The sequence below is a fragment of the Bison bison genome, unplaced genomic scaffold, assembly GCF_000754665.1.
Source record: "Bison bison bison isolate TAMUID 2011002044 unplaced genomic scaffold, Bison_UMD1.0 scf7180017864297, whole genome shotgun sequence".
In the NCBI taxonomy this organism is placed as follows: domain Eukaryota; kingdom Metazoa; phylum Chordata; class Mammalia; order Artiodactyla; family Bovidae; genus Bison; species Bison bison.
In genome coordinates this window covers 9,136,154-9,163,452 of record NW_011494869.1, presented here as the reverse complement: position 1 = coordinate 9,163,452, position 27,299 = coordinate 9,136,154, and positions in this window count along the sequence as shown.

The window sequence follows — 27,299 nt, the reverse complement described above, 5'->3', positions numbered from 1 at the left end:
AATATTATGTAATCAAATGTAACGAAGTTACCTTTGTCATCATGTGGTGTATAGGTGACTTCTGTAATATCAAAATTTCTACATCATTTTAATTTTTTCTTTTTTTTGCTTTCAAAGTAGAGGATATGATACTTTCTTCTTCTTAGTTGTACATGCATACTATCAAGACTCTGAGTCCATGATTTGCAGAGTAGGTACACAAAGAGCATCAGAGTTCAAAACTATACACCCACGATGATTTGTTTTTGCCAATAATACACAACTTGTGTCAAGGGAAGGAAAAAACGCACACATTATTTCACTTAATAACAATTATCTGGGAAATGTTGTGTTGTTGTTATTCTGTATTAGTTCTACTTGCCTTCATGTTAAATGGATGAAAGCAGAATTAAAAGGTGACATTTGGGCCATTTCCTAAAAAAATGTGATTTCTCAGTCTTTAAATACATTTCCTGAGCTTGTGTTTTCATCTAGGCAACTTTGCTACTTTAATGTTATTTAAAATTAAATTTGTTCTTTGGTTCGTTACAATGCTTAGCAACTTAATAAGTTTATAAATCATAATTAACTACTACTCTCTGTTCTATTACCCTTTTGAATTGCCTTCCTTTTTACTTTTTTTTTTTTTCCTTTTCCCATGTAATTTGCCACATGTGTACTTTATTTCAGAGATGGGTAGACCTCACTTTCAAGGGGTGGTGGGTTGGCTTCACAGGAAATGTGTGACTGTATCATGAGTGATACACATGTGAGGGTGTGAATCCACATGCTTGCATGTGTGTGTGAACACAGATGTGTACATTAATACTTAATTGACTTTCAGGGAGTGCTTTTTTTTTTTTTTAAGATTTTCCTCTACTTTGCTGGGTGCAATATCTGAAACGATTCCAGAACTCCATCAGGGACTTTTTATTTCTGTACGATAAAAGGAAGTCAAATAAAGTATAATGAGTTTTCAAACACTTCAGCAAAGCTTTAAAATGTTCAAAGAAAGAGTCGAAAGGCCTGAGTCATTAGGAGTCTACTTAGGGAATGTGGGTGAGCGTCATTGCAAGGCACACCACAGGGGGCAGAAAGCATTCCTGTCAGTGCCTCCTCATTGTATCACAACACACAGATCTTCCCTAGAGGCTTATCTGTTAATAGTCTGACTTTGGCGAGAGGAGATGCAGGGGCAAGTGGTTATAATGAAAGGTCATAGGCTTAAGTGAGCTAACACATTTGCGAGGCCTTCCTCATCCCCTGGCAAACCCCACCCTCACAAGCGTTCTTGTTCATCTGTCGCCAACTTTTTCACATGTTTGTCCACGTTGTTCTTTTTAAAATAATTTTAAGGTATTTATTTATTTATGTTTGGCTAAACTGGGTCTTCATTGCTGCCTGCGGGCTTTCTCTCGCTGCAGAGAGCAGAGCTTGGTCTAGTTGTGGTGCTCAGGCTTCTCACTGTGGTGGTTTCTCGTGTTCCCGAGCACAGGCTCTAGGGGCACGGGCTTCAGGAGTTGTGGCGTGTGAACAGCTTAGCTGCTCTGCTGCGTGTAGAATCTTACCAGACCAGGGATTGAGCCTGTGTCCTCTGCATTGACAGGTGAATTCTTAACCACTGGACTACCAGAGAAGTCCCTCCATGCTGTTCCTAAGCCTAAGACATTTATGGTTTTCCCCCTTACTCTACTCTTCTGTCTCCCGGCCATTACAGATTTTTTTTTTTCCCCCTTTTTCATTCTTGTTAAGATCATTTAAGTCTTATACTGATGCCAAAACAATTTGACAGTGATTTATGTTGGCAATATATGTAGTTGATCTCGAGAACTTTTTATAGTTATCTCCTGTTTTCCATAAGTATTGCTTTTACCTCTGTAAGACATGAGGACATATACCACTTATTTCCTCTGGCCTCTTCTCCACTCTCAAATGTATGGTGGTGAGTTGTTGATACATACTACATTCATTTCTTGGTTTATTTTGCAACCTTCTATGAGGCATGTCCATTGCATGAGACCATCTTCTATAATGACTTTTTAATTGATGCCACTAAGAATCCACCGAATCTAGCACTTTCTTTGACCCTGAATTGCTGACGGGCACATCCTCCACCTCTGGATGGGCAGGCCAAGTCAACCCCTGGAACAGCTCCATCCATGGCCACATTCACAGATTAGGACTTTTTAAAACAGTACACTATGATGACCCTCTTGACCCTTAGGGAACTCCAACAGATTTTACCTTCTACCCTTGATCTCTGGTCTAGTGTATTTGGTTTCTATCGTGATAGTCAGTCCCACATGTAGATTATGATCTTCACAGATACCCTTACAGCTAAGAATTTACTTGAATGCCTGGAGGTGCTAGGCCCTTTTTGTCTGTATATCATATGGTAGGTGTATGAATTTAAGCCCTGCTGATACCAGTCATGAAAATGATTCCAAATTAAAAGTTTATGCCAAGCAGGAGCAGTTCAACCTTCTAGACTGGGAGGAGCTCTAGATAAATGTTGTTATAGATTAAAGGGAAATAACAGAAACCCAATACTTCTCGAGAAAATTCTTTTTTTTTTTGAGGTAGTCAATTATGCTAACAAGGATATAGAGTGTACTGGGTCATAGTACTGCCTCTCTCACAAACCTTGAGAAGTATTAAATATGTTTCTTCCTTTCTTTGAGAATTAATTTGCATGTTTAAAAAATTTTTTTAAAAAGGAAATGGGGTGTGGCTATTGTTGTTTTTTTAATATTTCCAGTACTCTTGCCTGGAAAATCCCATGGGCGGAGGAGTCTGGTAGGCTGCAGTCCATGGGGTCGCTAAGAGTCGGACACGACTGAGTGACTTCACTTTCACTTTTCACTTTCATGCATTGGAGAAGGAAATGGCAACCCACTCCAGTGTTCTTGCCCGGGGAATCACAGGGGCCTGGTGGGCTGCCATCTCTGGGGTCACACAGAGTCAGACATGACTGAAGCGACTTAGCAGCAGCAGCAGCAGCTCTCATATTACATTCCAGACCTGCTGTGTTACAGGAAGGAATTTTGTCAACACTTCTATAATCTACCACATTACAACTCAGGTTTGATGTGAGAGAGTTAGAGAAAATAAGGTATAAAAGCCTTAAAAACGTACTAGATAGTAAGCTTTAGGTTTTATTATACACAAGTATCTAATTTATCTGTATTAATGTATCAAATTAAAATCTGAATAATACATTTACTATCTATTTTTATTGTATTGGTTTTTGAAAAACTGTAAAACCTTTTCTTCCCTCCAGAGGCAGGATAGAGAAGATAACTTCTATGAAGTCTGTGTTGGTCAGGTAGCTTACATGATGTGATGCTGAGGAAGTGCTCTCAAACCTCAGCAGTTTACAACCAAGGATTGTTATCATTCATTTTACATGGCCATCATGTGTTCAACGTGGCCTGCACTATGCCACTTTTATGCCAAAACTCAAGCTGAAAGAAGAGTTTCTGTTGGGAGTGTTGGCAGTCTTATGCCAGAGGGACTGTGCATCTTGGGACCACATGATGAAGTATAGATTTCTCCTTCATTTTAAACATGTCATTTTCACTCACATTGCACTCACTGTGCAAATCACATGGCCAACCAAAAGGCAGTGAAGCCAGAGTATTTAATGCTTACCAAGTAGATACGTGAGAGCTCCATATCAAAGGACATAAAACAAAGGCAGTCATCCAATAGATGAAAAGCAGTTTGCACAAAATACCAATACACTGGTCCCTACCCTATCATTAATTTACTCTGTGGTCCTAAACAGTCCACATACTCTTTCTGTGAATGGGGACATTTAAAAGTTTAAAGCAGAATATTAGGGTTTTATTTTTGCTTACTTTCTGAAATTGATAGTAGGAAGAGATAGGGTAATAAAAGTGTCAAAGTGTTGTGCAAATCAGGTGAAACCTAAATAAAATTTCAGTGGGATCTGGGTATCAGATGCCACTGTGTTTATTCACCCCCACAGATCAGAAGTTATCTTAGACAGGGAGACCCACTGTCCTATAACCTGGCAATATCTGTAGCACAGAGTAAGAAAATAAGTGAAGATTTGCTTCATCATGGAAGAATTCTAGTTTACAGAATTGATTTTAAAGAGATGTCCAACACCACTTTAAATGTAGAGGAAGTTTTCTCTGTTATGATCAATCTTCAGACACAGGTACGAACTGGACATATTGTTGAAGAGAAATCTCACCTCTAGGTGAAATCAAAGTGTCCCCAGAGCCATGCTCCCTCTAAAGGTGCAGGAGAAAGATCTGCTGCAGGTCTTTCTCCTAGATTCAGGTAGCTCCCTGACTTGTGGCAGCATAACTCCAATCTTTACATGGTGTTTTCCATGTGTGCATTTCTATCTGTGCCCGAAATTTCTCCTTTTTTTATAAAGACACCAGTCATACTGTAGGGGCTTCCCAAGTGTCTCAGTGGTTAAGAATCTGTCTGCCAGTGCAGGAGCCTCAGGAGATACCGCTTTGATCCCTAGGTCAGGAAGATCCCCTGGGGGAGGAAATGGCAGCCCACTCCAGTATTCTTGCTGGTATAATCCCATGGACAGAGGAGCCTGGTGGGCTACAATGTATGGGGTCACAAAGAGTCAGACACAACTGAGCGACTGAGCACAAATGCAGTCATACTGTATTAGCGCCCCCCTCTAATGAACTCATCATAACTAATTATATCTACAATGATATATTTCCAAATAAGGTGACATCCTGAGGTACAGAGGGTTAGGACATCAATATATGAATTTCTGGGGACACTATTCAAGCTATAACAAGGCCTAACTTAATTTGCTGTATGATTTTAATTGGAGCATTTCACTCTTCTGTCCTTCAACACTGGTTTCTTTAACTTGACATCTCTTTGCAGGAAAATGTCAAGAAGCAGCCTCTGTTTCAACCCTCTGAGATTGTGAGATACCAGACTCTGAATTAATCTCGTGGAGGAGAAAACCAAGCAGGGTGGCCTGAAAGTATTTGCCTTGCTGAGGTAAGAATCCACAAGAGCTGTTGTTTTCTCTCACAAGACTTTGACCTAGAGAGAGAATCATAAAATAACCGAGTCGAAAGACACTTTCTTTCACAGTCATGTAGAGGAAGCCACCTTCCTTGTCAAGTGGTTTTCTGGTTTGCAGAGACACCTTCAGGAGCCAGAAATGCAGGCTTTGCAGATGGTGGTAAGGAATCTGCCTCCCGGTGCAGGAGGCCTAAGAGACATTGGTTCAATCCCTGGTTTGGGAAGGCTCCCTGGAGGAGGAAATGGTAACCTGCTCCAGTATTCTTCCTAGGAGAATCCCATAGACAGAGGAGCCTGGTGGGCTGCAGTCCACTGGGTCACAGAGAGTTGGACACAACTGAGTGTCTGAGCACAGCACAGCCGGAGACGCACTAGCGCTAAGGCAGTCTTCCTTATGGTGTGATACTTGGGGATGATCAGACCTGCTTTCTAAAGTTGGACCAACTGTGCTCAGGCATAGTTTCTAATTTAATTCTTGGTGATGAGAGTGAGGTAGTAATGTCATCCCCTTAAAGCCAGTGTGAGCCCCCTTTCCTGCCGACGATCCTTATTTTTGACAGCAACAGGAGAAAATTTGAAGCTACAGTTGCCAGGGAGAGGAGACAGTTTGGATGTTCCTGGCTCTTTTTTCTTCAGTCTGCATTCCAAGTTCCTCAGCTCTCACTCTAAACCACACAAAAGTCAAAAAAGTTACCCATCCTATTCAGTATCTGAACTCACTGAACTAAGAGGAAAGCCGCATTTAAGATATTCTATGTGGTATACATAAGCCATGGCATTTTTACTGTTTCAGTTAAAGTAATTTAAAGAAAAAAATTACCTTTGTACTACATTTAGGAGGACAAATTAATTATGACATGCTTAGAAACCATTAATATGTGTGGATTCCTATCAAGTAATTATTCAAACCCACACATTCACAAAAAAAGAGAAAGAAATAGATTCTTGCTAGAAATTTACATATACAAATTTGAAAAGTTCATTTCTAAACTGCTATGATTTATTACACCCACATCTTGATCATTTGAATTATGTATTAAACACATACTTTAAAAATACTTGCCATTATAATATGCTTTACACAACAATGTGTTATATTTCTTGCTGGGAATTCATTATTAATATATATTTATAGGACACATTCAAATGTATCAAGAAATGTAGATGCATTTATTGGTAACAAGTGAAATTAATGAGGCATCAGTGAATGAGATTTTAATTTACCCTTACCTGAACTTAATAAAACTGTAAAGCCTGATTTTTAAATTCATCAAGCTGCCAAAAAATGATTTTTTTTCCCTAAGGATAGAAGAGAAGGAAAATTAGCATGTTTCTACTTTCCTCCTAGAACAGAGAGCAGTTTACTAAAGACTTCAATAAGAATATGACATTGTAGTGACCTGCAAAATAAAAGCAATCAGAATCTAGCCTAGGCAACCTACCAGCAACATTATATATATATATATATATATATATACACACACACACACACACATGAAATTTTATGTATATCTATAGCTACACACACGCATATGAAATTGAGTATAATAGCTTTAAGTCAGCACACAGAGGTGAGACAAAAGAGAGATTACCAGAGAATAAAAACACAGAGCACAAAGAATATTAATTACAGTATTATTTAAAATAGCATATTATAAAATCTCAATGAATCCTAATGAATCAGAGGATTTATTTGAGCCTAACAACGGCTAAATACTTCTTAAAATGAAATCAAGAGAGATTAGAAAAAGCAAAAAAAAAAAAAAGGACTTAAAGGGTCCACCTTGAGCTTAAAATGGGAACAAAGAAACACTGCACATAAGGTCAGTGGAGAACTTGAAAATTTATTCTGATTTCACCAACATATTTAACTCACTGATTCTTCTTTGCTTCATAGTCAAGTATTTAGACTCCACCCTTGGCAATATTTCCTCAGCAACTAGCTCTGCCTTCTGTTATTTGTTTCCTTTTCCACCATGTAGAAATGGAGACCTAATAAAAGCATATTTTATTTCTTATCTGCTATTTTGTGGGTCTTGCCCTGATAATCATTACCTGTCTTTATTACAGAAAAAAAAATTCTGTTTTTAAAAGGCATGCATGTTGAATGACCATATTTATGTGCTGGCTGTTGCATAAGTGATAGCAAACTTCCCTTTAGCTATTCCAGCTCTTCTCAGTGGGCTGGGGACAAGGATGGATTGAATGATTGATAGCCTTTACTGGTAAGTGAGGCTCCTGGTTTGAGCCCTTAGGCCAGAGCTAAACAGCCTAAGCAAAGCACAGGATTGATAAATTATGTAAATATTTTTGCCCAAATTACCCTGGAAGCCCCACAACCCTAAACAGACTTGAGAAGAGAGGAAAAATACTGATATGATTCCGAGGAACTCAATGCAAGTTCATAGTCTTGCTACCCTCTCTAGCAGAATAGTGTTCTCCTTTACTATCTCCTATAGAAAATATTCATGATAGTGATCAGGAGACAGGATGAAGCCTGAGCTCCTTTATGAGCCTCCTCTAACCTCTTTTTTTTCACCTTAGTTTCCTCACCTGTAAAATGTGAATTATTCTTATAATTGTTATATATTCTTATAATCACTGCCAAATTCATGATTCAGCAGGTTTCCCCCAGGTCATATACAGAGCGACAGTCAGAGTTCCAACCCTTTTTTTTTTTGGAGGTTCTTATACATAGGACAGTGCTTCCCTGGTGGCTCAGATGGTAAAGAATCTGCCTGCAGTGCAGGAGACTGGGTTCAATCCCTGGGTTGGGAAGATCGCCCTGGAGAAGGGAATGGGGAATACCCACTCTAGTATTCCTGCCTGGAGAATTCCATGGACAGAGAAGCCTGGTGGGTTACCATCCATGGGGTCGAAAATAGTCGAACACAACTGAGTGACTAACACTATTACATAAGACTGCCTGCTTATGTGGGGATTTGGTCTAAGAGATGTTACATCAAAAGATTGGACGTGAAAAGATCTCTGCCTGTTCAGGACTTTATATTCCCTTCTCTGAATGTTTGCTTTTTCATAATTCATAAAACAATCCCTATTTCACACAGTCTATACACATATAATGGAGAAGGCAATGGCACCCCACTCCAGTACTCTTGCCTGGAAAATCCCATGGACGGAGGAGCCTGGTAGGCTGCAGTCCATGGGGTTATGAAGAGTCGGACATGACTGAGCGACTTCTCTTTCACTTTTCACTTTCATGCATTGGAGAAGGAAATGGCAACCCATTTCAGTGTTCTTGCCTGGAGAATCCCAGGGATGGCAGAGCCTGGTGGGCTGCCGTTTATGGGGTTGCACAGAGTCGGACATGACTGAAGAGAATTAGCAGCAGCAGCAGCGTCATACACATAAAACTTGTTTGCAGTGTGTTGGTCCTGGCTCCCCCTTAGCTGGTGATCCAGTGATATCTTCTGTCTGTCAACACTGCTGTTTCCTTGAACTCTCCTGCCAAGGGATATGATTCAGATGGAACAAAAAGGGACAAATTAGGAGCAGAACCTCATCTCATGGACTACCCACAGGAAAAAGATTGAAGTCACTTCAGGTTGCCCTGAAGTTAGATTTTATTCTCCTATAATTTTTATTCTTATGTAACTAAACACACAGATATAGGCTTGGAACCTGGCTTGAGAGAAGCTATGAATTTCTATATTTTTCATCACCTTTAGCCACACCTTCACCTAATATGCTAACCTTGTGAATCAAGTAGGGGTCTCTTTCCCATTTTTACAAGCAGGCGATGAATCTCAAACCAAGAACAGCCGCCACAAAAATGACCATGAATGGTGTTTCCACTTAGATTCCATTGGCAAGGCTAAAGCATAAAGCAATTACACATTGTTCAGCGTTATGGTAGCTAGAGGGTTACAAGAGCTTGGATCCTTACTTGTAAAACCAAGACTTAACTATGTCAAATTATCGTATCTAGTTAAGAATATGTCTCTAATGAATGAAAAACACCTCTAGTTCAGATCTGGAGCACGAGTATACCTGTGGCGGATTCATTTTGATATTGGGCAAAACTAATACAATATTGTAAAGTTTAAAAATAAAATAAAATTTAAAAAAAATCTATCCAGCCCATCAAACTTTATTTCTCTGTCTGAGTTGCCTACCTCCCTGAGTGACCTCACTCTTTACCTCACAACTTAGTACCCTGAGTTAGAAACCTGAGGCTCACCTTAACCTTTACTGCATCCCATAGTCGTTTTGGATTCCAGCATTGCCCTCCCCCTCTTTATCCATGTTGTTTCTCAGAGGGCCAGTTTTAGCCATCTTCAGGCCTCCGTGTTAACACCAGAATAATCTCCTTAAAATGTGGCTGTCATCATTCCGTACTCGTTTGCGAACCTCCAATGGACAGTTCACCTTCCTTCCACTCCACAGTCAAGCTCCTGGAAGGGGCCTGGAAGCACAGTGCTGCCTTTGCTCAGGCTAGTTCCACTACTGGGCACTTCTTCCCTGCCCTTGTCCACCCAGGAAGCCCTTCCTCATCTCTGCAACTTTAGCTCGTGTCCTATTGTGTATGAGATGGTGTGTGTTTGTTTATCTAGCACATCAGATAAAACTGTACATTTGAGAGTCCTCTCTGAACTCTATCATGACACTTCTATTACCTCATTGAATCTATCTGTGTAAGATTTGGTTTCCTCCATTATGTTGTTATCTTCTTGGGGCAGAAATCATGTCTAGTCCTACTTTGGACCTCCCGGGGCCAACACAGGATTTGGTATTTAGAAAGAAGCAAATAAATATTTGTTGCATAAACAAGCACAATTCATTTTCCCAATTTCCTGTCATCTACCTCAGAACAATCCTTTCAGATACCCTAGAAAATATTTTCATTGTCTCAGATTTTGCAGTAACTCAGACATCCTGTCCATAACACTTATTAATCATAATAACTTTGAAATAATTTCTCTGTGCAAATATTCAGGGTCTCATCCATAACTAAGTGAATGCAGTCTAAAGTAATCAATCATTATTTTCTAAACCAAAGACCCTGTAATTAAGGAGTCTATCAATGTGCCAACAACTTGTGGGTCTGAAAATTAATTTTTGTTTGTTAAAGGGCCTTAAAGATAATGTAAAAGGGGGCCTATGGTGAATGGATTAATAAATTGCTTGTCTCATTTCACTTGTTCTTTTCTATTTAAATTCCATTGGAAAGTAGGAAAATGGTGCAGTTTTATTTTTTTTAATTTGACATAATGTATACTTTCCTTCAAATCCAGAGGAATCATTACTCCTGCCAGCTTCCTGTCTACTTGCATTTGACTGTAAAGTGTGTGGAAGGAGGAAATGAACCCCTGAATGCCTATGCCAGGTGATACAGATAGGTTATTTCATTTAGTTTCCTGTTGAGTTCATTCACTCAACGAATTTGTATTAAGTATCTTCTGCATGTCCCACATACTGCCATTTCTCTTTTGAGGATGGTAAAAGCCAAGACCCACAGAAGGGCTTGAATCGACCCTGGGATTCATAATTAATGACTGGCAGCACCAGGATCTGAATGCAGGAGTGTCTCTTTCCAGGGTCTAAGTCCATTATGTCATACCTTTGGTCTCTAAGCATCTGATTCCAAGCTTCTTGGTTTACTGTTTGTGTCTTTTTCTTTGAGGCAGTTGAAAGCAAGCCCAGAGAAGCCACATTCTTATGAAAAGATCCAGTGGACATATTAACTAAAGCATTTCCGAGCTGAAACAGGACTTGGTGAGCATCTCATCCAGCCCTTTAATTTGAAAGATGAATGGACATTGACTATCCCCTACAGTCCGTTCACTTATTTATTTACTCATGAAATACCTGCTATGTGAGAAACAGTGCTGAACACTTTTGTTAGAACATGAGCAGGACAGATTTGCTCCTAAGCTCTGTGGAACTCAGAACTTTGCTTAGAGTAGCAGGATGAGAAGAAGTTAAGCAGGAGTTCTCTGAGCTGTTGTCAATGTGGGGTTTATCTGATGACATTACACTGATGTGTCATTTTTCAGACTAACTGGAGATCCATTTGTAGTATTAGGAAACTGTACCTGTCCCAGAAATAACTGAAGAATGTAATGGAGCACCAGTTGGGAAGAATGAAAAACTTTCCACAGAGAAGTGGAACAGAGGTAATTAACAGTTTTCCTGCCCCAAGAAGTCCAGCCTGACTCGCCTGCTCTGAACCAGGTGCTTCCTTATACATGCCTTTTAGCACCCTGTGATTGATTACCTCTACTGAAGGCATGCATGCCCTCCCTTGTGGATATAAAGTGAAATGTGTGTTGCCTCCACTAGACTTCCAGGTTTCAAGCTCTGGAACTATGTCTTGCTCAACACACATCAGGAACATAGTACTGTCTCAATACTCATTTGTTGACAGAAGGAATGAGTGAATGAGCAAATGAATGAATGAAAGCATGTGGCACACATTTTGGAGGGAAGCAAGTTTCCTTTGCTGTGTTGTTACATAAAGTGAACATCAGTGAGAATGTCAACAAAAGCTGGGGATTTTATGCAAGAACTTTGATAAAAGAGAGTGGAATGCAGTAAATGTGCAAAGGAACAGAGAGGACTAGATAGAAGCAAATCAACAGAATGTGGGCAGCACTGGGGAAAAGTCCAGAAGAAACTTCATCGATACGCTGGCCCCCACGGCAGTGATTGATAGCAGGGTTGGATAGTTTCCTGATGGACAGGGAATTAAAAGTTTTTATCAGGAATACAGTCAGCAACCCTTGTAGGTTGTTTTACAATATTACAGTTGAGATAATGACACAGTAAGCTGAATGTAGTTCTTATCCCAATAGATTTTATCCGTTCAATCAATAAATATTTTAAATTGTTTGAGTGAGTGAGTGAGTGAAGTCACTCAGTCGTGTCCAACTCTTTGTGACCCCATGGACTGTAGCCCCCCAGGCTCCTCCGTCCATAGGATTCTCCAGGCAAGAATACTGGAGTGGGTTGCCATTTCCTTCTCCAGGGGATCTTCTCGACCCAGGGATCGAACCCAGGTCTCCCGCATTGCAGGCAGACGCTTTACCGTCTGAACTGAAGGGTTTACGGGCCAGTTGTACACTGATGTATAGCAGTTCTTAAGACTAATAGTTTGTTATTTTTGATTTAACATTTTATCACTGTTGCACATGCATGTGATTAAAAGAACTTCTGCAGATACTGGTGGAGATGGGTATGTGTGTTGCCAGGACCCCAGGTCACAACTGGAGCCCAGATGGGACAAAACTAGTAAAATCACCTCCTTTTGGAATATTACCTTTGGACAAAGCTAATACCTTGTCTGACTGCACCAGATGTTACCATTTCTCATTTAATCTTCACATCATTTCTCCCTGAGACAGCCAGATTTATCTTCCAAAGCTCATTTACATTTTAAAATCAAGGTTTGGTTTCTGATTATAAAAGTGAGATATGTTTACTGTAGAAAAATTTGAAAATGCAGAAAAGTTCACAACTAAGAGGAAATTGCTCTTCATATGTTGCTTATATTACTAGGATTTTCCTATTTTTAAAAAATATGCCAAACATCCATCTCAATAGAGATCTTACTATCTTTTTATTATTTGCTATATATTTTACATATATATATATATATATAGCATATGAACATCATTATTCAGTCACTTTGTATAATGATGATAATCAGCTGTGTATAACAATGATAATATACATTTTTAGCATTTCCTACTTAGCTGAAAACTAACTCACCAAAAATTTACTATTCCTCTAACCCCCATAGCAAGCTGTGAAATAGGTCCTTCATGTTTATTATGAAATTGTCTTCAACTTACAGATAGAAGAATTAAGGCAATGAGAGCATAAATAAGTTTCTCAAGGCCACACAGCTTGTAAGGCCATGGAGCCAGGGGAAAACTAGACCACTTAGCTCAGAGCTTACATCTCAACCTCTGGGACCCACTGCCTACCATGTGCAGCAGCCTGCGTTACCCCAGGGCTAAGTTAGCTAGCTTTTGTAAAGGTAAATTAGTTTTTTGTAGAGGTGAAATATGAGCATAGTTTTTTTTTTTTTTTTTTTTTAACATTCTTCTGTAACAGGTAACAAAAATCAGCCGTCTTCCCCCCCAAACTTTGCTCGGTCTTATGTCTTCTACCCCAAAACAACTGCTCTCAAATCCTTTGGTTGTCATCATCAAGTATTTACATTCATGTTTCTAAGTAATATGCCCAAGGTCATATTTTTTTTTTTCATTTTTAGATACCATCTATTACTTCCTAGCGTGAAGATGAGATTCAGTTCTTTTATATCCACTTCCTCTTGTCAAACATTTCATCTTCTTTTTCCTCTCTCTTTTTATTTCAAAAAAGCTTTATATAATATATCCCTCTATCCATCCATCCCCTAGTCTAATTTTTTTTTTTAATTTTTGTTGAGTTGGTCAGGTTTCCCAGTAATGAATCCTCACATTTCCTAGAATTCCTAAGTCTGTTCACCAGAATTCCAGGAGCCAAAAAAAGGAAAGGAGGCTTCAGGTGGAGTCTCATCTTTCAGTCTGTAGACATCTTTCAGTCTTAATCTCTCTTTATTTGATTTGTTGTCTCGTTTAAACCTTCATCCATACCTCATGATCTGGGGCTAGAGTTTCTGGTTCTCTTTCTCTAAGTGTTACATTCACAATCTTCTACTGGAGTTGGGAAATGGTGGTGACCCTGATCCCATAGCATGGAGGAGCTGACCTCAGCATCTGAGCAGCCTTATATAGTCATTTAAGAAGCCCTCTTTGAGTTCAGTCTTCCAGCTCATTCTTCCTTCAGAGATAACTGGAGTGTCTGATTTCAGATCATTTCTCAAAACAGACACAGAGTGGCCTGCCTTGGTTGGCGGCCTCAGCTGTTTCCCTTCAATGAAGTCAGTTTTCACTTATTCATCTGCTTTCTGTGTTTCATTCATTTTCTTCTTGTATTTCCTCCTTTGTTCTCCTGTGCTTTTAGACTTTTACTCTCATTTTAGTGAACTCTTTAGGGATCAGAGACAAACCAATGTGTTCAGTCTGCTATGTTGAGCAGGATGTCCAGGAAGAGACTCTTGCTGTATTTCACAGATGAGGCAATTAAAGTATGGAGAGTTTGAAGAACGCTGACAGTCATAAAGTAGGTGAACTAACTTGCGAATTAGGTGCTCATCCCAAGGAACCAGCTCACCTGGGTCCCCATTACAGCAATGTTTTCTCCAACCTCCTTAGATCTAATCAGCCAACCCCAGCCTTTATTTATTAGTCTACTCTAAACTCTAAAGAAAGATATATGTGATTTCCAAAGCATCATTCTCACCCCTCAAATGTGTCCTTAATTTATTTCCTTGAAATCCAAGTAAATAAAATATTGTATGTGAATGATGTAATAGCTTCAGGCCAGAGCTCCTGTGACCCCTCTACAAATCTTGTGTTGGCTGTTTCCATAAAATGCCCCTGCCCATACCTCAAAACCACACATATACCGTCATTAATCTTGAAACCTATGAGTTGTATTTTCATCTCAGACTGATGGATAAATTTGGGGGTAAGTATACAGAAAAGGAGGGGCCCCCTGGGTGACCTTTGGCAGTTTCTTCCTCCCATGGAAATATTTTGCAAAGGTTCCTTCCTACCTATCTTAAAGCATTGTTATGTGAACCATAGTAGGTGCTTAAAATATAAGTTAATGAAAAAAAAATTAAGATAATGCTGATTATCAGAGTCAAGAGAGATCATGCTGATTACTTTAGTTGCATTTATATATTCCTTGGTTAGTCTTTTCTTTCATCTGCTAGCCTCAGAATTTTATTATAAAAATTTTCAAATATAGAGCAAAGTCAAAAGAATTTTACAGTCAGCATCCACATGTGTGAAAGCCGCTCAGTCATGTCCGACTCTTTGCAACCCCATGAACTATACTGTCCATGGAATTCTTCAGGCCAGAATACTGAAGTGGGTAGCTTTTCTCTTCTCCAGGGGATCTTCCCAGCCCAGGGATAGAACTCAGGTCTCCCACGTTGCAGGTGGATTCTTTAACAGCTGAGCCACTAGGGAAGCCCCACCACATACCTACCATCTAAATTCTGCCATGTAGATTTTACTTTCTTTGTAAATCACACATCTATCCATCTGTGTGTCCCTCTATCCATCACTGATCCACCTATTTTTTTACACATTTCCAAGTAGATGGTAGACACCTGTACACTCCTCCTGATTGTTTCAGTAGGCACATTACTAACTAGAGTTAATATTTATTTACCATTTTTTTCTTTAAATGTAATAGTTTATAGACAATGAAATGCAAAAATCTGAAGTATGTATTCACTGAGATTTTACAAATGTGTTTCCTTTTTTGGTCTTTTATTTTCTCTTGTGGTCCTTGCATTTATCTAATTCAATAGATGTTTATCAAACATGCCTTTCTTGTGCCAAACATCAACAATGACACATATTAATATGATGTATGCAAGACAGAGAAGACAGTGGCTAATTCTCACAATGGAAATCTGAGAGAGAAGAGTTTCAGACAACATTTATCAGTGAAGAAACCCATAACAAAAACACAAGAAATTTAAAAAAATATATTTGGAAGGCAGGTGGAAATTAGTTGCTTTTTATAGCTTGAGCCTAGTCAGTATATGCATATGTGGTAGGGTGGTGGATAAGAGGCCTAATTTTTTTGAGTCAGAAATTAAAAAATACATGTATTAAACAAATCAGAAAAAAATGGGGTGCTTTGTACTATGCACTGAGCTCAGGAGAAAGCCCGCACTTCCTCACTTGGTCACTCCCGAGCCCATAAGAGGCCTAATTTTTTTGAGTCAGAAATTCAAAAATACATGTATTAAACAAATCAGAAAAAAATGGGGTGCTTTGTACTATGCACTGAGCTCAGGAGAAAGCCCGCACTTCCTCACTTGGTCACTCCCGAGCCCATAAGAGGCCTAATTTTTTTGAGTCAGAAATTCAAAAATACATGTATTAAACAAATCAGAAAAAAATGGGGTGCTTTGTACTATGCACTGAGCTCAGGAGAAAGCCCGCACTTCCTCACTTGGTCACTCCCGAGCCCAAAGCGACAACGTGACAACTCAGGTTTTAGTCTATTTTATTTCATTGGTAAACTGCTAAGATTCAGCTTTAATATATGTTTGATGGCTGGCAGACTACAAATTAGCTTCCAAAATGCCTTAATATAAATATGTTTGGGGAAAACAACTGAGTGATTATTCTAAATGTGAAAAGATCACTATGTAAAATGCTTCATTAGTTAAATTGAACTATAAATGAATTTGCTGCAAGCTGGTGAAGAAGGAGAAATGTGACTTTTCAAGAAAAAAACTTAAAATAGTAAGAAAAAGAAAATAAGCTCTCTTTAGTGAATTTATGACTTTGGATGTGACAGGGTACCAACCTCATTATCATTTATTCGTTGACCCAACTTGCTTTGTTGATAGATCCCTAAGAGACGCTGTGTGTATGTCCCTAAGCAAGGCAACATTTTCTTGACTACCCAGTTAATTTTCTGACCTCTGTGCCACTGTCCTCATTCAGGATTTCATTTCAGGCAGCACCCTATACCTTGCCTTCCTGCATCATAACTATCCATCCAACCTGAATGATTTGCCAAAATGCAAACCTATTCATTCATTCATTCCTTTAAAAAGAAATCAGGGAGCATTTATCATGCATCTTCTATTCTTAACACATCTTACATGTGGTAATGACTACTGTTGTGCTGCTACAAAATATGTATAAAAGGAAAACAAGCTTTTTGAAAGAAGAACTGAGTTTTTTCCATTTTGCTTTAATCTTGAAGTCATAAGACAGTCGCCACACAGGTGATCAATGAATGTTTCTTACCTTGAGTTCTGTTATTCAGTCTAATTTGATTCATAAAATGAGGTAGGTTGATGAAGACACAGTTGTCTGGAGGAATGCTTTGGGGTCATGAAGGATGAATGAAACCAGAATTGAGGCCAGGAAATCACAGATGTAGAGAATTGCACATAGGCAAAGAAACAGAGACAGACATGAGCCTGGTGCCTTTGAGATCTGTAAGACTGATGTCCTCCGGACACTGCTGTACTTTATTTTACGTTCTTCCTTTCTTTCCAACCAAAGTTCTAGGTTTGGGTTGTTTGTTTTTAATTTTTATTTACTTTTGGTTGTCCTGCGTCTTCCTTGCTGCACACAAGCTTTCTCTAGTTTCAGTGTGTGGGCTTCTCATCATAGTGGCTTCTCTTGTTGCAGAGCACGGGCTTAATGTGAGAGCTTCAGCAGTTTCAGCTCATGGGCTCTAGAGCAGAGGCTGAGCAGCTGTAGCGCACAGGCTAGTTGCCTCGCAGCATGTTGGGGCATCTTCACAGACCAGGGATCAGACCCCTGTCCCCTGCATTGACAGGTGGATTCTTAACTACTGGATCACCAGGGAAGTCCCCAGAGTTCCAGTTCATTCATTTCTCTTCTGATACTGCAACAAGGAAAAGAGGAAGGAATTTAAGATAAACTGGCCAGTGGGAACCTATTTCCATCAAATATACCCATCCACTCATCCATTAATCCGTCCATTTTCCTCAAACTTCCATCAGATTACTTACCCATCTAGTCAGCCTTATATGAAGCAACCTATTCCAAGCAACCCATCCAAAAGAACAGCGGAGACTTATCAGAAAGGACTGAAAATGACATCTGGCAAGAAGGTAAATTGAGAAAGGGAGAGTAAAATTAGTCAGACAATAAATGTTTGGGAGAAAGAGATCAGGCCAGGCAGTAAATTACTCTACCAGTATCAGTGGCAGTGTGCCTTTTGAGGAATTTGTAGGTAGCTATAACTCATTCCAGATTATCCTCCATACAGTGAGAAAGACACAAGAATTCCAGCTCTGTAAGACAACAGACTGGTTCCAAATAGGAAAAGGAGTACGTCAAGGCTGTATATTGTCACCCTGCTTATTTAACTTATATGCAGAGTACATCATGAGACATGCTGGACTGGAAGAAACACAAGCTGGAATCAAGATTGCTGGGAGAAATATCAATAACCTCAGATATGCAGATGACACCACCCTTATGGCAGAAAGTGAAGAGGAACTCAAAAGCCTCTTGATGAAAGGGAAAGTGGAGAGTGAAAAAGTTGGCTTAAAGCTCAACATTCAGAAAACGAAGATCATGACATCCGGTCCCATCACTTCATGGGAAATAGATGGAGAAACAGTGGAAATGGTGTCAGACTTTATTTTTTGGGGCTCCAAAATCACTGCAGATGGTGACTGCAGCCATGAAATTAGAAGACGCTTACTCCTTGGAAGGAAAGTTATGACCAACCTAGATAGCATATTCAAAAGCAGAGACATTACTTTGCCAACAAAGGTTCGTCTAGTCAAGGCTATGGTTTTTCCTGTGGTCATGTATGGATGTGAGAGTTGGACTGTGAAGAAGGCTGAGCACCAAAGAATTGATGCCTTTGAACTGTGGTGTTGGAGAAGACTCTTTAGAGTCCCTTGGACTGCAAGGAGATCCAACCAGTGCATTCTGAAGGAGATCAGCCCTGGGATTTCTTTGGAAGGAATGATGCTAAAGCTGAAACTCCAGTACTCATGCGAGGAGTTGACTCATTAGAAAGGACTCTGATGCTGGGAGGGATTGGGGGCAGGAAGAGAAGGGGACGACAGAGGATGAGATGGCTGGATGGCATCACCGACTCGATGGACGTGAGTCTGAGTGAACTCCGGGTGTTGGTGATGAACAGGAGGCCTGGAGTGCTGTGATTCATGGGGTCGCAAAGAGTCAGACACGACTGAGTGACTGAACTGAACTGAACTGAAGACAACTCTGCCAACACATAGTCTTCCTACTTCTTGTCCAGGAAATACTGGTTTCCAGAGACCATACTTTACCTAGGAACAGAACACATCATTAAAATGGACCCCAGACCCATCATAGGAATAATGAGCCTATTGTTCAGCTGGAAGATAGTGCTCAGGCAGTCAATCCCCTTCTAGACATTCCTTGCCTAAAGAGAACTGCTTTGCTCAACTGAGGCATCCTGTTTCCAAAGTCTAGTTGACACAGAGATATAAAGGCCCATCTCTCTATCACACCTGGGGACAACTCTAACGCATCCAGGTTTCAGAGTTCCTTATGAAGCCAACTGAAAACTTTTTGAGACCACACTGCACCTGATTTCTCTATCTGCTCCCAATTCTACTCCCTTCTCTATCTTTCCACAGTTGTTAATCCCAAGAATATTCCATAATAAATTCTTACAGCATTAATCTTCACTCAGGCAACTAAGCCTAGAGTGAAAATGAAGTCAGACAGGCAAGTTATCCAGGGGAAGCTCAGACGGAGGCAGGTGGTCTACTGAGACCCCATAGTCCCATCCTGCCCATGCAGGAAGTGATTCTTGGTTCTCTGAGGCCACCATACTGGAAGCCATACTAGGAAAGAGCTTCACTTATGGCTGATTTGCAAGGAATGACCAAGGCTAGGCTGATCCTACCACATTACTTTACCCAGTGTCTTCAGTTTACTGATGAGGAAACTCAAGACCATAGGAAATCCACTGATCAGGCAGGACAATGTATCCTGCCTTTGGTTTCATGGTCTTTCAATGTATCTTTTCATTTCTTGGGGAGTAAGTAGGTAGGAGAGTGACTACTGGGATTACAGGAATATGGGGGAGTCTGAGAATTGAGACTGGGGCACTGAGGTCTCCCTGCTTTTATCAATAGAGGATTAGCAAAGCCAGTTCTCCCTATTGTTGTCTTAAGCTGAGTGACGTAGGAAGTTAGCTATTTTTTCCACATATTGAAGTCATACTCTAATACACACTGTGATCTGCTACCTGCTCATCCATGTAGCCTTGTATCTGTGTATCCATCCTCCCACTTACCATTTTTCAAGTTGTCTAGATATGAAGGTGGGCAGTGGCTTGAATTAACATCTATCTTTTCTTTTTATCACATTTCCCATATGCTTTTCTCCTCAAAGTTCGTTAGGTTGTTTAATATAAGTTACTGACAGATACTAACAGTATAGAGACTGGATCCAGGGCTTCCAATCCAGAAGTTCTGATACCAGTAAATAAATGTATTAAATCAAAGACAGAAATAGAAATAAGTAGTTTAAAAGAGGAGGGTTTGATTTGTTTAAAGTAGTGTAATTTTTTATATACAGATGGAGGTAGAAGATGAGACATATTGTAAGTCATTATTACTTTTGGGATTAAAAATTGTAAACTTCATTCAGCGTCCAGTGTAAGCCAACAATTATTACTGAAGATTCTGAAAATATAATGGTGCTATGAAATATTAAATAGAGAAAGGGAAGATTGGAGGTGAAAAGTCAGCTAAGGAGACTGTCAGAATGTTTAGAAAAGAAGCCATGGCAAACTGCAGAGAAGATGGAAAAGGGAGAATGAATATTAAAGGCTGTTGAAATACTGAATTTAACGGAGGTGGAGTGGTTAAGTGAGAAGATTCTGGATTTTGATGTCTGGCAGATAGGGGGTTTATGACATAGGTGTATTACTTTTGGTATAAACTTAACATCTAAATCACATTTTCCTTAAGGCAAGGGTACATATGACCTAATTCATATGTGGGTTCTGGTACTCTGCAAGTGCTAATTCTGAATCTATGGTTTGGAAGGGGAAGTGGTAGGACCACTTCCAGGTTTCTCCCTTAGTTGATTGGGTTTGTGGAGGTGGCTTTTCCTGAAATGAGGAGACTAAGAAGACCAGTGTGTTAGCTCAGGCTGCCCTAATAAAATACCGCAACAGTCTTCAGCAGCAAATTTTGATTTCTCTTGATTGTGGAGGCAAGGCAGTTCTAGATCGAGGTGCTTACAGATGCGGTTCTTGGTGAGTTCCCTCTTCTTGGCTTGAAGGTGCTGCTTCCTTGATGTGTCCTTCCTCCCACCGCAGAGAGAGTGAGAGCTCCAGTCTCTCTTCCTCTTTATAAATGACACTAATCACATCATGGGACTCCACTACCCTCATGACCTCATCTAAACCTAATCACTTCCCGAAGGCCCCACCTCTAAATACCACCGCATCGAGGGTTAGGGCTTCAAATGATGAATTGTAGGCAGACACAGACATTCAGTTCGTAACAGTCAAGATTGAGAAATTGCAATTCAGCTCCAGATAGATTGGTTTAGAGTTGCTCTCACAGTACCCAGATAGAGATTGGGCACGTGTGTATGGATTAGAGAGGCAACAATTTGACTAATGAGACAGATTAAGAAGATGCTCCAAAGAGATAAATGGAACCATGAGAATTGACACCAAGTGTAGAGAGGCAGAATAAAAAGATATGTGTCCCAAATACTGAATGTTGTGAGACAATAAATATAGTTTGGGAAACTGGATGGGAAGGTGCAAGAAAGGAATATAATGCGTCTTCAGGGATACATTAATAGAACTGACAACATGAATCACAAAGAAACACATAGGTCAGAGGAAGAATATATAAAAAGAATGATGTGTAAGTGTGTGTGGGAGTATAGAGGTGTGGGGATACATATTGCATTTCCAAGAGCCACCTCACAAGAAACACCAGTCCCATTCACTCCCTGAAAGAAAGGTTATGTGGAAGGATACTTAGGAGATTGTTTCAAGCTCTGACAGATTCTTAGAGGTTCATAAAGTAAATCACTTCATTAAAGACTCTTAGAAATTGAGCAGTAAAGCAAGTCATTTTGCTCAGCATTTCAGAAATGTATTTGAATAACAGACTCAGTTAGCATTTTCCTACTCAAATATCTTTAATCAAATTAGTGTTCTTCAGGACAGAGTTTGGTGAATAGTCACCGCATGATCAAACCTCTCTAAGAGACTGAGAAGAGACCAAAGCATTGGCAGGGACATCAAGGAAAGCAATTAGAATGAATTGGTAGGAGGTTCAATGAGACCGTGAGTGATAGAGTTAATGAAAGAGAAGCATGAGAGGCAAATATAGGCTTTTTTAATTGGAGGAATAAAAGGGGGATAATTTGTAGACATACTGTGCTAAAGTAAATTTTTTTGTTTTCACTTTTTACTTTGAAGTAGTCATTGACTAACAGGAAGTTTTAAAGATTGTTTGGGAAGTTCCCACGTATCCTTTGCACAGTTTCCCCCAGTGATGACACCTTCTGTAACTATATAAAACAGTGATACTAGGAAATTGTCATTGGTACAAGTCACAGGGCTTATTCAGGTTGTGCTAATTATATGCACTCATTTGTATTAATATATGTTGTTGTTATTTAGTCTTCAAGTTGTGTCCAACTCTTTGGGACCCCATAGACTATAGAGCACCAGGCTCCTCTGCCCAAGGGATTATCCAGGCAAGAATACTGGAGTAGGTTGCCATTTCCTTCTCTAGGGGGTTCCCAAGATCAAACCCCTGTCTCCTGCATGGCAGGTGGTTGCTTTACCACTGAGCCACCGGGGACGCTGGTATGTGTTTATAGTTATATACAATTTTGTCCCATGTTAATTTTATTACCACCACCACAATTAAGTCAAGATGAAGAATTGTTCAATCATCACAAGGCTTCTTTTCATCTTTGTGACCACACCCACCAATTCTCCACCACAGTAAGGTCTAGCAACTACTGTCTGCTCTCTATCTCTCCAATTCAATTATTTCAAGAATAATATATAAATGGAATTGTACAGTATTTGATGTTTTGAGACTGTCTTATTTTCACTCAGCACAGTTACCTTGAGATCCATTCAGTTGGGTGTGTATCAGTAGTTCATGTCTTTTTCATTGCTGCATAGTATTTAGTGGTATAGATGTACCACAGGTAGCTTACCAGTTCACCTGTTGAAGAATATTTGAGTTGTTTAGAAGTTTTGCCTATAGTAAATAAATAAATAAATAAAGCTTCTGTGAACACTTATATACAGGTCTGTGTGTGAACATCAGTTTTCTTTGCCTTAGGATATATACCAGAGTGTAGTTCCTGGGTTACATGATAGTTGCATACTCAGTTTTATAGGAAGCTGCCAAACTCTTTTCCAGAGTGGTGGTACTATTTTGCATTCCCATTAGAAATGTGTGAGTGGTTCAGTTGCTCTTCATTGTTGCCAGTATTTGGTGTCTTCTCTACTTTTTGTTTGTTGTTTTGATAGACATGTAATGATATTGTGGTTTTAATTTGCATTTCCATAATAGCTAATGATGTTGAGCATCTTTTTATGTATTTATTTGCCATGAATATATCCTCTTTGGTGAAATAGCTTTCCATGTCTTTTGTACATTTTCTAACTGAATACTTTGTTGTTTTTTCTCTCGAGTATCAAGCGTTCTTTTTATATTCTACTAATAGAAATTAATCCTTTGCCAGATATGTGGCTTGCAAATATTTTCTCCTGGCCTGGAGCTCCTCTTTTCTTCCTTCTATCAGAGTTTTCATTGGGCAAATTTAGAAAATCTTGATGAGGTCCAATTTATTGTATTTTCCTTTTGTGGTTCATGCTTTTAATGTCAAGTCTAAAGTTGTTTTGTCTAGCCCTTGATCCTGATGATTTTATCCTGTCTTTACTTTTTTCTACAAATTTTATAGTTTTAAATATTTAAGTTTGCAAGTTATTTTGAGTTAAGTTTTGTGTAAGTTTTGAGTTCAGTTTTAGGTCAAGTTTCCTTTTATTTTGCCTATGGATGTCCAGTTGCCCCAGTACCATTTTTTTTGAAAAGGCTGTCCTTTTGTGTCTTTGTCAAAAATCAGTTGGGTGTATTTACATGGGTCTATATCTAGGTTCTCTATTCTGTCCATTGCTCTGTGTCTTTCCCTCTGCCAATACCACACTGTCTCAGTTACTGAATCTATATAGTAACCCTTAACATCAGATAGAGTGACTCCTTTGTTCTTCTTTTTCAAAATACTTTACTTGTTCTCATCCTTTGCTTTTTTCATATAAACATTAGAATAAGTTTCTCTATGTCTACAAAGAAATCGTGCTGGGATTTTGATAGGAATTTCATAAGCAGAACTTAGGGATAAATTTGGAGAGGACTGACCTCTTTGCTGTGCTCTTTTCCCTTCAAGGGAATACTTTTAAATATTGTGTTTTGAATAGGGAATTTTCAGCAATTTCAGGGTAAGGAATTAAAAAGGGGTGATGCATCATGTTGAAGTGGAGTCATTGAGGAAAAAGAGAGTTGAAGATCAGGGCTCAGAAAATACGGCTTGACTACAAACCACAGATCCCCAAACCAACATAAACTGGAGGAAAGAGAACCCCAGAGAGTTCTTCAGTGATGAGCAGTGAGAAGGAGGAAGCCACACCCCTAACCTTAAATCTAGTTCTCTAGATCAAAGGGTGACATAAATCCATCTGGAAGACTGCATCCAGTTTTCACCTCCAGCCCAGCAAGAAGAGGAGATGAGGATTACTCTGGGGACCCATAGCATCTCTGAGAGAGAGAATGGTACAGGGGAAGAGAGAAAGCCACAGGGAGGCCTCCTAATGGAGGAATGAAAGCTTTGGGTGTGGCCTCAGGACTGGCTCTGTATCCCTTCTCTTCTGGGATTCTGTCTGAAGCCCTTCCTCTCTGATGCAGGTTGGCACCATCTATCCAGCTGTCTTTCCTGCCCAAGTTGATCTGCACCCAGTGCTGAGTGATCAAGTGTCTGACATGACCTCTCCTCAGTCTTGTACATGTTTGTCCTATGTCACAGTTTCCATCTAAACTAACCCAGTCCTGCCCTACACAAGCTGCTTGGCTTGTTGCCTATATTATTGATAGCTGGATAAGAATACCTTCGTTCATTAGAGTAACGTGCTGAAGAGTTGTGCCTGTCATGGCTGAAATAGGGAGATACTGACGCAACATACAACGGGCCCTCTGTAGCCACAGGTCCTGCATTAGCATATTCAACCAACTGAAGATCAAAACGTCCAGAAATCTCCAAAAAGTAGAACTTGAATTTTCCATACACAAGCAGCTATTAACATAGCATTTACATTGTATTTATGGCTATTTACATGGTGCTTCCATTGTATTAGGTATCATGAGTAACCTAGAGATGATTTAAAGGATACACGAGGATGTGTCTAGGTTATTTGATATTTTATATAAGGGATTTAAGCATCTGCAGATAGGAGCAGGAAATGGTAACCCACTCCAGTATTCTTGCTTAGAGAATCCTGTGAACAGAGGAGCCTTGTGGGCTGCTGTCCATGGGGTTGAACAGAGTCGGACATGACTGAAGTGACTTAGCATGCATGCATGCATTGGAGAAGGAAATGGCAACCCACTCCAGTGTTCTTGCCTGGAGAATCCCGTGGACAGAGGAGCCTGGTGGGCTGCTGTCCATGGGGTTGCACAGAGTTGGACACGACTGAAGCGACTTAGCATGCATGCATGCATTGGAGAAGGACATGGCAACCCACTCCAGTGTTCTTGCCTGGAGAATCCCATGGACAGAGGAGCATGGTGGGCTGCTGTCCATGAGGTCGCACAGAGTTGGACACGACTGAAGCAACTTAGCAGCAGCAGCAGATTCAAGGTGCAGGGGGTGGGGGGTGGTTCAGGAAACAATCCCCTGCAGATACTCAAGGACAACTTTTTGGTGAAAATACGTACTTTTATTGTTTTGTTGTTTGTTTTTTCTTTTATACCCTCTGCTCTATTTATATGTGAGTCAGAACCCCCATGAAATTAAAAGATGCTTGTTCTTTGGGAGGAAAGCTGTGACAAATGTAGACAGTATATTAAAAAGCAGAGATACAACTTTGCCAACAAAGGTTCATCTAGTCAAAGCTATGGTTTTTCCAATAGTTATATATGGATGTGAGAGGTGAACCATAAAAAAGACTGAGCACCAAAGAATTGATGCTTTCAAACTGTGATGTTAGAGAAGACTCTTGAGAGTCCCTTGGACAGCAAGGAGATCAAACCAGTCAATCCTAAAAGAGATTAGTCCTCAATATTCATTGGAAGAACTGATGCCAAAGCTAAAGCTGCAAAGCACTGACTCATTGGAAAAGACCCTGATGCTGGGAAAGATTGAGGGCAAGAGGAGAAGGGGGAGACAGAGGATGAGATGGTTGGATAGCATCACGGGATCAACAGACATGAGTCTGAGCAATCTCCAGGAGATAGTGAAAAACAGGGAAGCCTGGCAGTTCATGGGGTCCATTGGGTTGCAAAGAGTCGGTCACAACTAAGTGACTGAACAGGAACAAAATGCAACACCACATACTTGGAATGGATCCAGTAGATCACCTTCTGATCTGGAAAAAGTTACAGATCCTGACAGCAAGCTTAGGGCCTTTTGCTTTAGACCAAATAAAAATTACTTAGAAGCAAGTCCTGAAATCCTCAAAAAGGACAAGTGGGCAAAGAAAAAAGGGCAGTGCTGGAGGGATTTTCCACTTCTGCCAGTCATCCCAGAAGCCCACCCCACCTCAGCTACTGAGGGACCATAGGCATCCTTGGCTTGGGTCTCCCCGGTCCTCTGCTCCCTCCCAGCCTCACCCCTGTCCCAGCATTCTTCCCTCAGAGCACCTCTCACAGGGCAGGGTCATAGACTGTGGCTTTCAGACCTTAGTCTCCAAAGAGCTTCCGAAGCAGCTGGAAGATCTCATGTGGATGGTGAATGTTCACACTGAAACCCACGGGGGAAAAATAAATAAATAAAATGAAAGCATGGGAGAAAAAGGGTCAGCAAAAATAAACATCTTCCCTGGAAGACATCCCACAGCTGTGTGCTGATGCAGCACAGTGCCAAGAGTTGGGAGCTTCCAAAATGTGTAGTTCTGGGTAGGAAGGAGAAAAGTCAGCCTCTGCTCGTGTGTCCCCACACCCGCACAGTGGCCACAACCCAGAGGTCAGAGAGGACTTCCCTAGGCATTGAGATTTGTGGAAGGAACTCCTTTCAAAGATGGGGCATCACTAAAGCAAGTCTGTGGTTTGGCCATGGAAGCCGGAATTGGACAATGTGATGGGGTTCTAGGTCAGGAAGGTGTGTATCTGAATCATGGTTCTACTACAACTTACTGATGACTGTGGTCAAATCACATGACCTCTTAAATCCTCAATATCCCAGCCTCTGAAATAGGGTGTCATAAAGTAACCGTGATGTTATCTTGACGAGATAAGAGATTCTGAATATGAACAACTTGATAGTGTCTGTCCCATCCCAGACCCAGATGATGATCTTGCTGTCATAGTTCAGTCCCCAGCGTTCAGTCGTCTCCTCCACTTGGTATCACGTAAATGTTCACAGAAGAGCAGGCTTATTTCCAGTGGATGTTTATAGGCATTATTAACCAAGACAGGG